This window comes from Passer domesticus, chromosome 1 (assembly GCF_036417665.1).
Source record: "Passer domesticus isolate bPasDom1 chromosome 1, bPasDom1.hap1, whole genome shotgun sequence".
NCBI classification, from domain to species: Eukaryota; Metazoa; Chordata; class Aves; order Passeriformes; family Passeridae; genus Passer; species Passer domesticus.
In genome coordinates, this window is record NC_087474.1 from 157,731,325 (window position 1) to 157,745,512 (window position 14,188).

The following is a 14,188-nucleotide window of genomic DNA, read 5'->3' on the forward strand; positions in this document are numbered from 1 at the left end:
TAAGTCGGAATTAACATGAGACACAAATTTTAACTGATAAAAACATCAGTACTGGTTCCAGCTGAAATACTTTGGGTTTTTGCAACTTAAGTGACAAAACGGAAGATCACTATTTTTGAAGTCATTCAAACTTTTCTTTGGAATGGTAAGAGTAAATGGAATTCCTTGGAAAATACATATTGCATAATATAAACAAACATTATCCCATACCAGAAAAGGGAAGGGAGAAATTGGAGAGGATAAGCAAATATTCATCATAAACTTGAAAACTGAAGTTTAAGAAAGGCTGACGACATCCAGAAGTAAGCTACTGAAGAATAAAGATATCTATCCCTGCAAACTGAGATGGTCAGGAGACATTAAGTGACCCTCTGCTGATCCCTGAAGATAAAAATACATATATTTGGGTACAAGATCACAGCCTGAAGCCCCATTAGGGGCCTGCTCCAGGTAAAATGCAAGCAGCCACATCTCCTTTGTTCTCCAGTGTATCACAGTCCAGGCAAGAACATTAATGAGACTAAACCAGGTGATATCAAAGTTTTAAATAAGGACAACCACATCCACAAGTTAGATTCAAAAGTGCTTCTGAAGTAGCAGGAGATGAATTTTGTTACCTGCCAAAGCCTAAGCAATAGAAAAAATAAAATTTAATACAGGGCTCTCAAACCACCAACCACAGGGAAAGTTGTAGAAAGGAGGGGAACCAAACCACAGAGAAAAAATAAGGATCCAATGAGTTATTCTAGCCACACTCAAATGTAAGAATATTCCAAACATCCATATATATGAGCAGCAGTAATGGCAGAAGTCAGAAATACCAACTACACTGAGGGTAAAACTGAAATTTTCAGATATAAGCATTCACCCTGGAGACAAGGGTGTCACAAGGAATCAAAAATATGCAGACCAGAAATAAATTCCTATAACACAAAAAATTCTGTGGCTGTAACTTCTTTAGTCCTGCTTTCAGCTAAACTTCTTCAGATTAGGCCATGCACCCCTATAGCAAAGATTTTGGTTTTTTAAGACCCTTTTCTTCTGTACCACAGAAAAGCAGAACGTGAGAATAGAGAATTATTTTGCTCCAAAAGCCAGCACATGGGACTGTCAGACAATTTTCAGCCAAGTTGCTTTGGTAGGTGAGAAAACACCTTGCAAACTCCTCCCATGTACAAGAAATTAATTGCTGCACAGGTCTGCCCACCTCTGTACCCTCGGGCTGAATGGAAGGACCATGAACAGGCTGGCAGAGAAAAACCAATTCCAGAAGGCTCAGGGGAAAAAAACAACCAAGAAATTCTGTTTTAACACCCAGTGTTTAACAATCAGGATTTTCAACAAGAATTACAAGGAAACAACAACAAAATCTCATCTTGACCTGCTTTACCCAGAATAAAACTCAGTGTGAAACTGAAATAATTAACTGTTGTACATACCCTAAGTAGACTTTCCAGCTCTCAGCAGCAGGTGCTCAATAAAGGATGAAACATGAAATCTGAAACAAATATTTAGAATTCATTAGGGTATTTTCTTAACTGATTTTAAAGTAGTCAAACATCCAAAAAACTTAAGAACAAATTAACTGATATTCATGTTATGAAGACAAGATAACCACCTGCAGCACACATCCTATTTTACAAGTGCAGATTATTTAGCTGGATGTTCTTTTCTTAGGGAAAGTACAAAAAAACCCACCCTAAAAGAAAACACAGAAGAAGTTTGTAGAAGCCAAAGACTTGTATTTGATCTCAAAACAGACAAGTTGCCTGAAATGCTGTTGGTCCCATGGAAGCAAACTAAAAATTTCCCAAGTTATATGGACTTGTTCTTTTGAAGGAGGAGGGGGGTTAAAGCATCACAAAATGAACCTTTATGACTGATAATATACATTTAATAGCAAAAACAAGTGAGTGCTGAAAACTGTAATGAGTGATTCAAAACACCAGCAGCATCCAGCTCTAGAATTAGAAAGTGCTTCCCTGGAAAATGAAAAGTGTGTGGGAGGAACCAGGGAAAAGCATTTATCTCCTCAGGGTATGTGCACAGGGCAGCCGAGCCAGCTCTCGGCTGAAGTAACAAATACATAGATATTGCTCAATACACACGTAATACACAGAAAGTTGTGGGTTTATTTCTTTAAAAAAAAAAAGATCTATAAGAGTTCCAGAGCCAAGTAATGTAGAGCTGAGTGTATCACTTTGCTGTTGTTTTTCTGCTTTTCCTTTCAAACAAATATATACTATAGGGACAAAGACAGTACCCGTAGAAAGCCCAAGCTTATGTATCATGCTCTTAAAACTGGATTTCTAAGAACTGTTTCCCAAACTTTATTCACCTTAGATACATCATTTTCCACACCTGTAAAAGCCACCAAAAGATTTCCCAAAAAAATTCTCATGAGATAAAGTAATATAAAAAATTCAAATAACCTCTGTTTCTCTTAAAGTTTCATCTTAGCTGTAATAAAATGGGTTGGGGGGAGAGAAAATTAAGATACTTTAATTTTAACATAAAAACCAGAAAAAAGAGTCACAGCATTTACCTGAAACACACATCCACACCATGGAGAAAAAAAAAAAATCAGCAAGAACTTGAACTGCTTTTATGGTGCTCCACAAGATGAATGGCACTGCCTCCAAATCCTGATTTTATGGTTAACACAGAATCTGCTAAGTCAGGCTGTGCCACCATCTCTGCCAGCCTGAGTGGCAAACAACAGCTTTCCCCAGAATCACGCCTGCTCTGAACGTTTTTATGGAATTAGTCATGATTTGGGACAATTTGTAAAAACACTGATAATTAACACAATGGGAATGATATCATGGCAAGTCTTTTATGAAAAGGCAAATTGCTCATTAGACTGTTTCTCAGACTGAGAAACCCATGTGCTTATTGATTTAACTGAAGATGTTTTCTGATAAGGCAAAAGCTACTTTTAATTTCCAAGGCCAGTAGTAATGACCTTTCCCTGGGCTGGGAAGTTACATCAGTAGCACCCTTAAAACACTTGTTAAAGTAATTTTGTGTGTAATACCATGGGACTTACATACAGCATCAAAAAAGCACCAAATGCTAGAAAAATATTATTTTAATTGCTGAGGCATCAATAATGCAAACACTTGCAGACACGTTAAATTTTCCACACAAGTTCTCTCACTGATTCTCAATGGAACCACCCACGTGTGTAAAATTCAGTGTACAAATGCACGGCGCTGTGATTTGATTTGATGTTGGAAGGCAACCCCAGAGGACAGATAAAGGGCCTCTCGTTTGCTCATTAGCTGCTTCAAGCAATGCAGTCAGGACAATCCCAACATGGGATCATTTCTTCTCCCTCAGACCAAGAGCCTTTGCCAGGCACACCTTCCCAATATTTGTTTTTACAGGTTACTCACTGATTTACTTCCTTCAACAATTACTTAGGAAGCAAGAGGTGACAAGAACTCTCCTATGCTAAACTCAAGTCCAAGCAGTTGTAACACTTCTTAAGAGACCAATTAGTCTCCTTCTAACAGGGATAAAATGCTGAAAGCTTCTAAAGTGGTCAAAAGGAGATTAAACATAAAAAATGGTTTGGATTGAAGATCTGTGCTTTTGACTCCTTATAAAAAAAAATTTTAAAAATCTATGGATCTTACAAAATGGTTTCTTTAAATAAAATAAACCCAAACAAGTACATCTGCTCAAGGAAAAAAAAAAAACTAGAGGGGAGGTGGATTTTTCATAGCTTTTGAAATTTCTCTACCTTTTTCCACATGGGAAAGGTTTTCAGTAAAGTGACAATATTTAAATTTTAAATTTAACACTTTTTGTGGTAGAAAACTACTCCCTTTTAGACTTTTCCCAACCAGCTGCAAGCCACCCACTTAGTTCAGTTTTGCTTCCTTATTTTTCCTTATTCTGTTTTATCTACTCCTGTAATACCTTACTCTACTCTCAAAATCAACACAGAATTCTACCTATTTGTAATTAAAAGTAACTTATTTATAGATCTAAATGTCCACACACAAGGCTTGAAAGTTTAAGTTTTATCCTCCAGTATCATTCTATTCCCTCTCTAATTTGACTCCTTCCCCAAGGACTATTGAGCCATTAGACAATTACCAGCATCCAGGAGTAAAAATCTTAATTTATCTTCTAGGCATGGAGCTCCTTTCTCAGCTTCCTTACATTTCCAGCTACCTTTAAAGCTCTTTGATTGTTCTCTTCAAGAAAATTTGCCCTCTCCACTCTTTTCACACACAAATACCTCTCCTTCCAACCCCTTCCCAGATTCTCCACTCCATTTCAACACAGCAGTGACCTCAATGACTTCAATCTCCACAAAGCCAAAGATGGACCACTAAAGACCAACATTATTTGTTTCACTTCCCTCTCCTAACCCTGTGTAGTGGTTCCACAAACTGATTCACAGCAACAAAGCAAATAAACAATGTTATGCACTGCAGTGTTTTTATCCTTACAGAACACTTAATCTGGTCTCTGATGATGCCCCTTTGGCTCTGGAGTGAGTCAAAGGAAAACTCCACAAAGATCACAGCAGACAGGAAAGACTTGAGGAGCTCTGTCAGTGCAGGGAAAGAACAGGCACAGCAAGTGCTGGGCACAAGTAATATCTTCTTTAGCACAGATGGGACAATTATAGCCAAGTTATCTGCAATGTTATTCCTCCTGTAGCTGATCCCTCCTCTATCTTCCACAAACAACTGAATCAAGTGAACTTTGGCAGTCACTGAGCAACCACAAACAAATTTCTGTCAGTGAACTGTACACTGTTCACAGGGAATTATTCTCCAGCCACTTGTTTTAAGGAGGCAGGCAGAAAGAATCTAAGATGTAATGTTTTAACAAGATAGGAAGTGAAGCATTCCATAGGTCTTTTGAAAAGATATAGTCCGTATCAACATACATATTTAGGACACAAAAAAGGGAGGATGAAGCTGCATCAGGGGGAATTCAGATTGGACATGAGGAAAGGTTCTTCACAGGAAAGGGGATCAGTCACTGGAACAGGCTCCCAAGAAAGCAGTCATGGCACCAAGCCTCAGTTGGACTCAATGGTCCTTTTGGGTCCCTTCCAACCTGTACATCCATGCAACCCTAGATTATCTCACCACTGCCCCACACCTCAACCACTGAACTGGGCAGCAGACCTCCCTGGAGCACTTTCAGCAGCAGCACCAAAAACACACCCATGCAAAAGAATAATTACAGCACAGCCCTGAGTATAATCTATCAACACATGATCTCTGGAGAAGCCCCAGAACAGTCCGGGCAGTTACTGAATCCTAGACCAACTCAAAAGCACCGTTTGCACAGACAATGCTGTGAGGATTTAATAATCTTGTTTCAGGATAATTGGCATACAGGCACTAACTTCACCTCACCATTGCACCAGTGGTTTGGCCACCAGAAGAATGTAATCCATAAAGCAGAATCTGGACACCTCACTGGACCCAAAGACGGAGCCTAAGCACATCACCCCACAACACCCCCCCCCCCCATGGCACTGTCAGCTGCACCACCAGTACTCCTGCAGAAATTTTTAACCAGGTTGTTGTAACTTAATTGGGGAAAGAAGTACAAACATCAGTAAGATCTCAACTCCATACCATACCAAAAATACACGCAAAAAAGTCCATACTTACTATCATCCCCTATTCACAGGAGCCATCAGATAAAATCAGCTAGAAAGACAGAGCTTTAACAACACAGAACACAAGTTCAACATAACACTTCAAACTGCTGCAACAAAGACTCAGTCCAAAAAACGATCATATTTCAAGCAACAGCTGTGCATTAAGTACTCACATTATATGCACATGGGCACTGCTCTCCCCCTCCCCACTTGATTTTGACTGTGCTCCAAATCCTTTCTCAAACTCACCACTTTCATCTTGCCTTTCCAAAACTAACCCAGCTACCCACAAGGTCTTGCCTTGTTGTTTTACTTGAGCAACTTCAAGAGTAAGGTATTCACAGAAATGTGCTTTATGTACATTTATTTGCACAGCTTGTGCAGTCCTCACCCTTTTTGTACTTTCACTCTATGATCTCTTCCTCGATGTAATATGACCAATGTTCCCACTCCCACTTGAGAATACTGGTGGCTCAGTGTCTATTTCCACAGAGGTACCAATGGCTTTTGAAAGAGGGAACTTCAATGCAATCCCCATTTAACACCAAAAAGCCACACAGATAAATACATTCTAGACCTCCAAAATCTGTTTCCTAGGAAGGGAAGCTCTGTTCAATACTCTCTTCAGATTGTGAAAACAGTTTAAAGGTTTTGTTTGCCTTTAAGAGAAGAAAAAGCTGATTCAGTTGTAAAATGAAGCCAATGTTACACACTCCTGTCTTGAAGAATTCCCTCTCCTCTTCTGATGAAAGGAGAGCAAGGCCCAACACTGCTGCTGGAAGCCCTGGAACAGCGTGAGAGGAGCACAAAGAAACCCCCCCTTCACTGAGCTGAATCAGCAGGGGCTGGGAGCCTGTGACAACTCAACTCTGGCTTCATTCAAATCCCCATCTGAGGATTAATCGTGTGCTGCACACCAGCTTCCTCTAAAGGGGCCTAATCTTCCAAAAAATCACTTGGTTATTTAATAAATTCATGTAGGTAGCAAATTCCCAGAGTACCAAAGCTCAATTTCTTATACAAATGAAATACTGTCAGGAACTCCAGGCAGGAAATGGAATAGAAGTGAATTCAGTGTTACATCCCACTCCTTCTGACTCCACTTTCTGACTAAGTTTTACAGAGGTTCTGACTGATATTTTTTCTATCCACAACCCAAGAAATAGAGGGACTAAACTCAATCTAATATTCATAAAGTGCTTGAGAAAGACCAAGTCAGAATACTTCCCCCCAAAAACACATCCCATATACTTTTTTCCACTATTTCTCTTATAAATTTCAATCCTCAAGTTGTACCATCAAAATACGTGGGCAAAATAAAAATAGTGGGCAAAACATGGAAATGGATTGATTTTTCCTGAAAACCACTGATTAATATATATAAAACAATATCTGTACATATTCACTAGTGAGTACAGTAACTGCAATCCTCCTTGGTGAAGACTGCCCTCAGCCACCAGTCACAATTCACAAACAAGAAAACCAGTTTTTAGAACAGATTAAACAGGTTTTAATGCAAATGACAAGAAAAAGGCTTCCCTTTACTTCCACACCAATTGAGGGGTTCTTAAATGACATTCATTTCCCCAGACCAGAGCAGTTTACACAAATTCCCACACATGGCACAGATCCACACTCTTAGCCTCACCTTTTAGCCTAAAGGCACCATGAAAACTCAGATGCAGCACTGAAGTGTTAATTTCAACACCTTCTACCTCTAATTTTATCCTAGTGATTAAAAGGCTACCAGATCCATGCATTTACTCTAACCTAAGGATCATCTCAAATGCAGGCTGCTCCATGAATCCCAGCTTTCAGCAGCAGCTGTACCAGGTACAGCCAGCCAGGATTACATTTTGTCTTGACATATAATTCCACTAAAGATTACTTAGTTTTGCTCCCCAATCTCAGTAGCACTTGCTCCTCCCATGGCAAAATGCAGAGAAACTTTCTGAATTGCTTTCAAACAGATTCATTTGAGTTATGATTAAGACAAAGCCTAGTGGTAAAACATGGTGAAGAGTGAAAGACTGACAGAAAAACAAAGAAAAAAGTCAACAGAAGTTCCTATTATTCTGAAAACAAAGCTCATCTTATTAGTATATAATGATATATTGTAACTAATTAAAGGGTAGTAGTAAAATAAATAAGAAAAGTCATCCTAAGACTTTATCAACTTGTTTGTAGAGTTTAAAAGTCTTGCATGCTTTCCTCCTTGAAATTAGATAAAACAGCAGCTAAACTAATTGTTGTAATACCAGTAACCAGTTTGTAATGCTGTTTTCCAAGCCCTACGTAGGTAACATCTGCAGAAGAACATGACAGTTGCATTTGCAGAAAAGTTCTTCTCCCCATGACCTTACCAGCCTTCCACAAAGGAAACACAACCTTCTTTGCCTGGGACAGATTCACATCAGAGCTGCACAGTCTCAGACGACTGCAGAGATCACAGGAGCTCAGAGAGGATTCTCAGCTGCTTGGGTTACTGTCAGCTACCTTTTGATTATCACCATAATTCTGTAAATAACAACCCCACATTCTTTACCTGCTGTCATCACTAAAATCAGTGCTGGACAGGATTCAAGAAGTCACCTTGTCAGGCTGCCACTCCTCAGGTAGGAATGAACAGCATCTCCTTTCTGACAGATGCCTGATTTGTTCTTGAAGATTGTCAGCAATGAGACCCTTTCCTAATCTATTCCACTGGTTTGTTATTATTGGAATTAGAAATCTTCTTCCCCAATCAGCAACCCAAGTCTTTGGTCCCATTATTTAAGTCAACTAATTCTCACTTTAGTTCCTGTAATCCTTTATCATCTTTATTTTTGTAGTAGCATAATGCATGGGAATAACTTCTTATCTCTTGTTAAGTCTTAGCATCTTAATCTGTTCAGTTCTTGGAAGTCATATTCTCAGGCATCTGCTACTAAAAGCATCCAAAAAAAAAATCCCTTCTTGAAGTCCAGTGCCCAAAACTGAACAGAATGCTAATTAAATCCTACCAGTGCTGAATCCAGCAGAAAAATCATTATTTACCTCCCTGCTACACCACAGCAGAACATTTCTTTACCTGCACCAGCAGAGGTTAATCACAAACTGAGCACCCATCAATCAATAACTTGCACACCCCAGTTCACTCAGCTCTTGCAGGATTTTAAAAGCATATTTTGAGCAGAACATTTGAACAACAAAATGCACTGAACATGGAGTAGTAACAGAGGCTGTAGAGCCAAACAAGCGCAGAAAACAGAGGCTTTGTGATTTATACAAACTGAAGTGGAAATGACAAGATAATTAATAAACTAACTGAAATCTAGAAGCCTCTAGGATATAGTGCTTAAGCCTGAAATAGAAAATGAGAGCTGATAAAAATTCAGAATTACTTCTTTAGCCATTAATTAACAGTGTTCCCATAATGGAGCTGTTAACACCAGAGTAAGAACTGAAACTGTAATTTGTAACATTTGCAAAGAGCTTCACTGAGAGCGAGAGACCGACACATGTCAGCAGTCTGTGAAGGTTTCCTGGGTGAAAGCTGGCAATGGAAAACAAGTTAAAAATGTATCAATATTAAATAGTTTTTGATATAATTAAAAATGCAACTCAAGCAATTTTAAAACTTTCCAACTTGTGGCTCATTAATTGGGAAGTACAATTCTATATACACATTACCTATCAGCCCTTTTTCTGCCATACTTGTAAAATGAAATGTATTTTATTTAGCAAACACAGTTCTGAGTGAGGCATGATGAGGGGGGTAAGGAGCACACTGACAAACATGAATTAACTGGATGGCCATGCCAAGGTTCATTCCAAGCTGTAAGGTGGCACCTTAAATTAACAGCTTGGATCCAACATCACAGTTTGTGCTTCTCCTGGTGATGGGCACTTCAAACCCTCCACAGGAAGCACCTCAGAACTGAGGTGGGTTTGTGCCAGGGTTCACTGTCCTTATATTAAAGGGAAGTAAACAACAACACAACAGCTGAATTAATCTGCCTTTGAAAGGAAAAGAAGAAGCCACAAGAGGAGAAATGAAATGAGTCCCAACTTCTGATACTGTGGCTGTGTAGCTGCCTGCAGCACTGGATGACAAAACCAACATTATCAGGCATGAAGGGTCCTAGACAGTGGCAAAAATACAAAAACACTTCCATCAAGTTCTGGAACTTGGGAGGGGAAAGGGTGAAGAAAGAGGGGTAAGGACTCGTACCAAACTAAAGTGTGAAGCTCACCTCTTTACACGAAGTTCTTTCCAACAGCTGAATGACAAAGGTACCTGTTACACATCCCTTCTGTGCCTACACTGGGAAAACCATTATGAATTAACTCTGCCTACAAAAAGCTTTCAATACAAGAGCAGCAAAGGGGACAGAGGAGGAGACTGCTAAAACCTCAGGTACACCCAGGCATAAAAGAACCACAAGAGCATTCAGCCACCAGCAAAAGGAATTTCTGCTTGAAAAGAGTATTACAAACAGCAGGGGGAAAAAATGGTAAACAGCTTGGTTGGTTAACCAAAAATAAAAAGGAACTGTACTCTTTTAAACACTAACTTTATTTTTCTTCTTTCTGTATTAACCTTTGCTTGAAAAAAGCAGGCATACTAACCCAGAACACAGACTATTTGCCCCTCTGAAGACAGAAATATTGGAACTTCCCAGCTCAAAAAGAAATCAAGAGCAGATACCTATGTGCAAGTATGAAAATGATGGCAGATTTTATGTTTCACACTGTATTTCACAGAAAAAGAATTTAAAAGATTGCCTGAAATCAGTAAGAGGAAATTCTCTTTTGAAGATCACAGAATTTCTGAATCTCAAAGCTGCAGAGTATTACTGAGAATAAATTTGCCTCAGCATTCATGCTAAACATAAAACCTACAACAGACAGGATGAAACAGGCATTGATTGATGTAAATCTCCACCACCAGGTGTAACTCAGATTTTGGGATTTTTAAGTCTCTTACTAGTACCTTCAACAGAGTAATCTTGGATGCACTGCTAGGAAATTACCTATTTATTAAATGCTGATGGAGCAGAGACCTTACTGGCTACTGTACTTCTCATGGATTGTATCACTGAAGATTCCAGGCAGTGCTTAAAGCCTGGGAAAAGAAGTGGATACCTGGTTAAAAAGGTGCATTCACAGCTGCAAAACACATCATTTAACTCATTCTGAGCCTCTGCTAAACTAAACTTCTGGTTTTGCCCTGAAACCTAATTATTTGCAGCAAGAAAACAGGAAACAAGATTTAAAAAAAAAAAAAAGAAAGAAACAAGAAAAAAACATCTGCTGCTTCAAATCCTTCCTAGAAACTTCAATGGGACTACAGGAAAAATTATCTCTGCCTTCCAAAGACACTTTAGAGGCTCAGTCTGCTCCCTCTCTCCTCCTCCAAACCAAAATAAAACAAAAGCAGGAATTGTGAATTTCTGTGTGTGGGCAAACAATGCAAGGCCCAAGCATGGCAGCAGGAAGCAGGAGCAGTTCCGAGTCAGCAGAGCCCTCTGACCCCTTTCTCACTGTCCCAAGCACTGGAACAGCTTCAGCTCAGTCACTTCTATCTCTGCAAAGCCAACAAGTGCCTCATTTAAGGACTCTTGACACATACAGAGGCTAAATATTCCAAATTTACTGTTCAACATGGCTGGGTCGACAGCAGTGGCTGCAGGACACTGATGCAGAGGCTTTGCTTATACACTTCTGGGCAAAAGGAAGGAAATTATTCTGGGGTCTTGAAATGAGTTAAATTACAGTTCCATGAGCAGGGAAAGAGCCAACATTAGAGGGATTAACTCTAAACTGATCTATATTACACTGTTACCATGATGGAACTCAGCAGGAAAATGAAACAGACGTGAGTGCTTGTCAGGTTGCCTTGCCAGAAGAAAAACAAAAAGTAATGCTTCCATGCAACAGGGAGCTAACAAAAACTACTTACAGCTCCTTTCATGTGCCCATTCTGTACTGAACGTGACAAAAAGGGGCAGAGGAGAAATGCAGAAAAACAGAGGGGAGAAAAAAGGTCCTGAAGTAGTAAGCAAAAAAGGAAATCCAATCCAGGAGAGTTCTGCCAGTTCAGCCATGCACTGCTGCAGAGCTGAAGAACATTTAAATGCACCCAGGATTCAGAGTCATGGAAGTGAATCAGGTTCTCTAACAAAGCCTGCTGCCTTCAGCTCTTGTCAATTACCTCTTCCATTCGGATTTTTACTTGACAGAAATTGCATTCAAACCCTGCACACCAGATTTCAGAAACTATCTTCCATTTTCTTCCTAATCCATGAGCCACTGACACCACCACTGAGCTGCATCTCCACGTTTCAAGCACTGTCAGAACCAGAGAAAAATCAGTTTCTGTGGTTCTCCTGTCACCTCAGAAAGTTTTTCTTCCACACCCGATTCCCCGAGTTAACTCCATCCAACAGCACACCCCTCTGATGTGCTGAAAGGTGTTTGAATGCTGAAATTTGCATGGAGATGCTTGGAAAGCCACCACACACCTGGGCAACCACAGCTGTCTCTCTTGTGTCTGCTCTAATACAAATCCAGAAAACCAGATCAAGCCACGCAAAGTTTTTTGTGCTTTTGGTTGTTTGATTATATTTTTGTGGGGTTTTTTAAATAAAAGCCCTAATGTTCAAAAGTCTGCCCAAACACAAGATTTTTATCCCAGCATCAGGAGCATAGTGCTGGACAAGCAATCAACTCCTACATGAGGAAGCTTATACAGTGGAAAAACCACAGAATTTATACAGGAATGGGAGAGGGAATATAAAAATTTAAGCCTACAACCCCAAACACACAGATTTTTAAACTGTTCAGCCCCTAAATAACCACTTTTTTTGGATAGTTTTTCTTGCTGACTATCAACCACTGCCTGAATATGGAGAGCAGGACATGAACAAAAGCTCTCAGAAAGATCTACTCGATCATCTCCAGAGAAGCCCTTCCTCTTCTACACCCAAAAATCCCCTACATAAACCCAGGTATTTATCTGGACACCACGTTTTCCACTTCATTTCCCATTCTTGCAGCTTCCTGTCTTTGTGACAGACACAATAAACCACACTCATTGAACACTGGTAGAACACACAACTTTCAAGGCTTTTAAGTGGCATTGTACACAAACCAAGAGATTCACTTGAAATTGCTAACAATTTATAAATTCTGCTCTTGCATTAATCTGCATCAAGGTTCTAGGTTTGTTTGGGTTTTCCCCCCAAATATTTAGAATAAAAAAGACAGCTTTTAGCACATATGTATCCTACAGAAGTTACCATTCAAGGAGACAAGGATCACTGTAGTTCAGGTGTTAAATAAATGCATTCTGAACTGACTTTTAGAACGTTTTTCCATCATTTCTGCTCTTATTCTATACAGGAACTCAAAGTGATGCAATGAGAATTTCTTTGTTGCAGTTTTTAAAATTCTGACCTGAAATTAAAACCTTTTTAAGACATTAAGTCAATATGTCCACATTGTCCATGGTACTTGAAATTTCAGAATTACACTAACATGAGATGAGAGGAAACACACATTTAGTCTGGAAACCACATCTGATGGAGCTAAATATCAGTCACACCAGGAAATGGATCTGGAATATGAATTCCAGTACAAATTCCTTTTTAAGCACCTTCTGCCCAGTTACTGACATTTATCCAGAATGTGAAAACACACTTTAGGCAGTAATCTACATAAAATGTAGAGGTTCAAAGGTCCAATTTAAGACAAATAAAACCACATGAGACTATTCAAATCTTGTGTGTTTTTATAGAGATTTAACAGCAAAACTACAACCTATTTATAGTTACCAATATTATTCAAAACTACACTTTGAGAAGACAAAGTTCTTTTTCACAGGGAAAATGAAAATCCTAAAAGATGTAAAATGAATGGGAAAAACCTGTATTGTTATTATTAATATAATATCAAAATAAAGACCATACTACTACACACAGCAGTGCCTACCAGGGGGAAAAAAATCATTTTGTTATACAAATGGCAAGAAATGAATTATTTATTCTTCAGTTACCCTCCTAGCAGAAAAAAAAACAATCCACCATATTCATGGATGCATTAAAAAACCAGAACACAATCTCCTAAACCATCAAAGCCTCCTCTTGTACTACTTAATCTCTAGAAAACACTCCTGCTTTTCTCTCCTCCTATCATCCTCCCCAAAATGTCTATTAGCTTGGGGGAGTCCATAATACTGGAAGTTCCCACTCAATTATTACTCCTATGGCAAACCATTATATTACCAAAAAAAAAAAAAAAAGAAAAAAAAAGCCCTTTCCACAACAGGTAACAGACTCTGAAGCAAAGTCACATCACTAGATGTTGAAAGAATTTCTAAAGCTATTTCAGCAAATTACACATTCAAGACATGAGTGTTGTTCTAAGAATATTCCTTTCTGGATGAAGTATTCCAATAAGCTACCAGTTGATTGCTGTGTCACTACACATGCTTAGTACACCTTTAAAACCCAAGGCTGAGGCCAAAAACAGCACAGAGCTTTTGACAAATAAGCACCGTGTCAT

General features: G+C 39.1%; 1 protein-coding gene across 2 annotated transcripts in view; it reads right to left on the reverse strand.

Annotated features, from left to right (window-relative positions):
• The window catches only part of PTK2 (protein tyrosine kinase 2), a 187,792-nt gene that overhangs the window by 171,399 nt on the left and 2,205 nt on the right, over nt 1–14,188 (reverse strand). For both annotated transcript variants that reach the window (XM_064398565.1, XM_064398550.1), the window contains exon 2: nt 1,440–1,498. The gene's annotated coding sequence lies outside the window, so the exon portion shown is untranslated. The remainder of the gene's footprint in view (nt 1–1,439; nt 1,499–14,188) is intronic.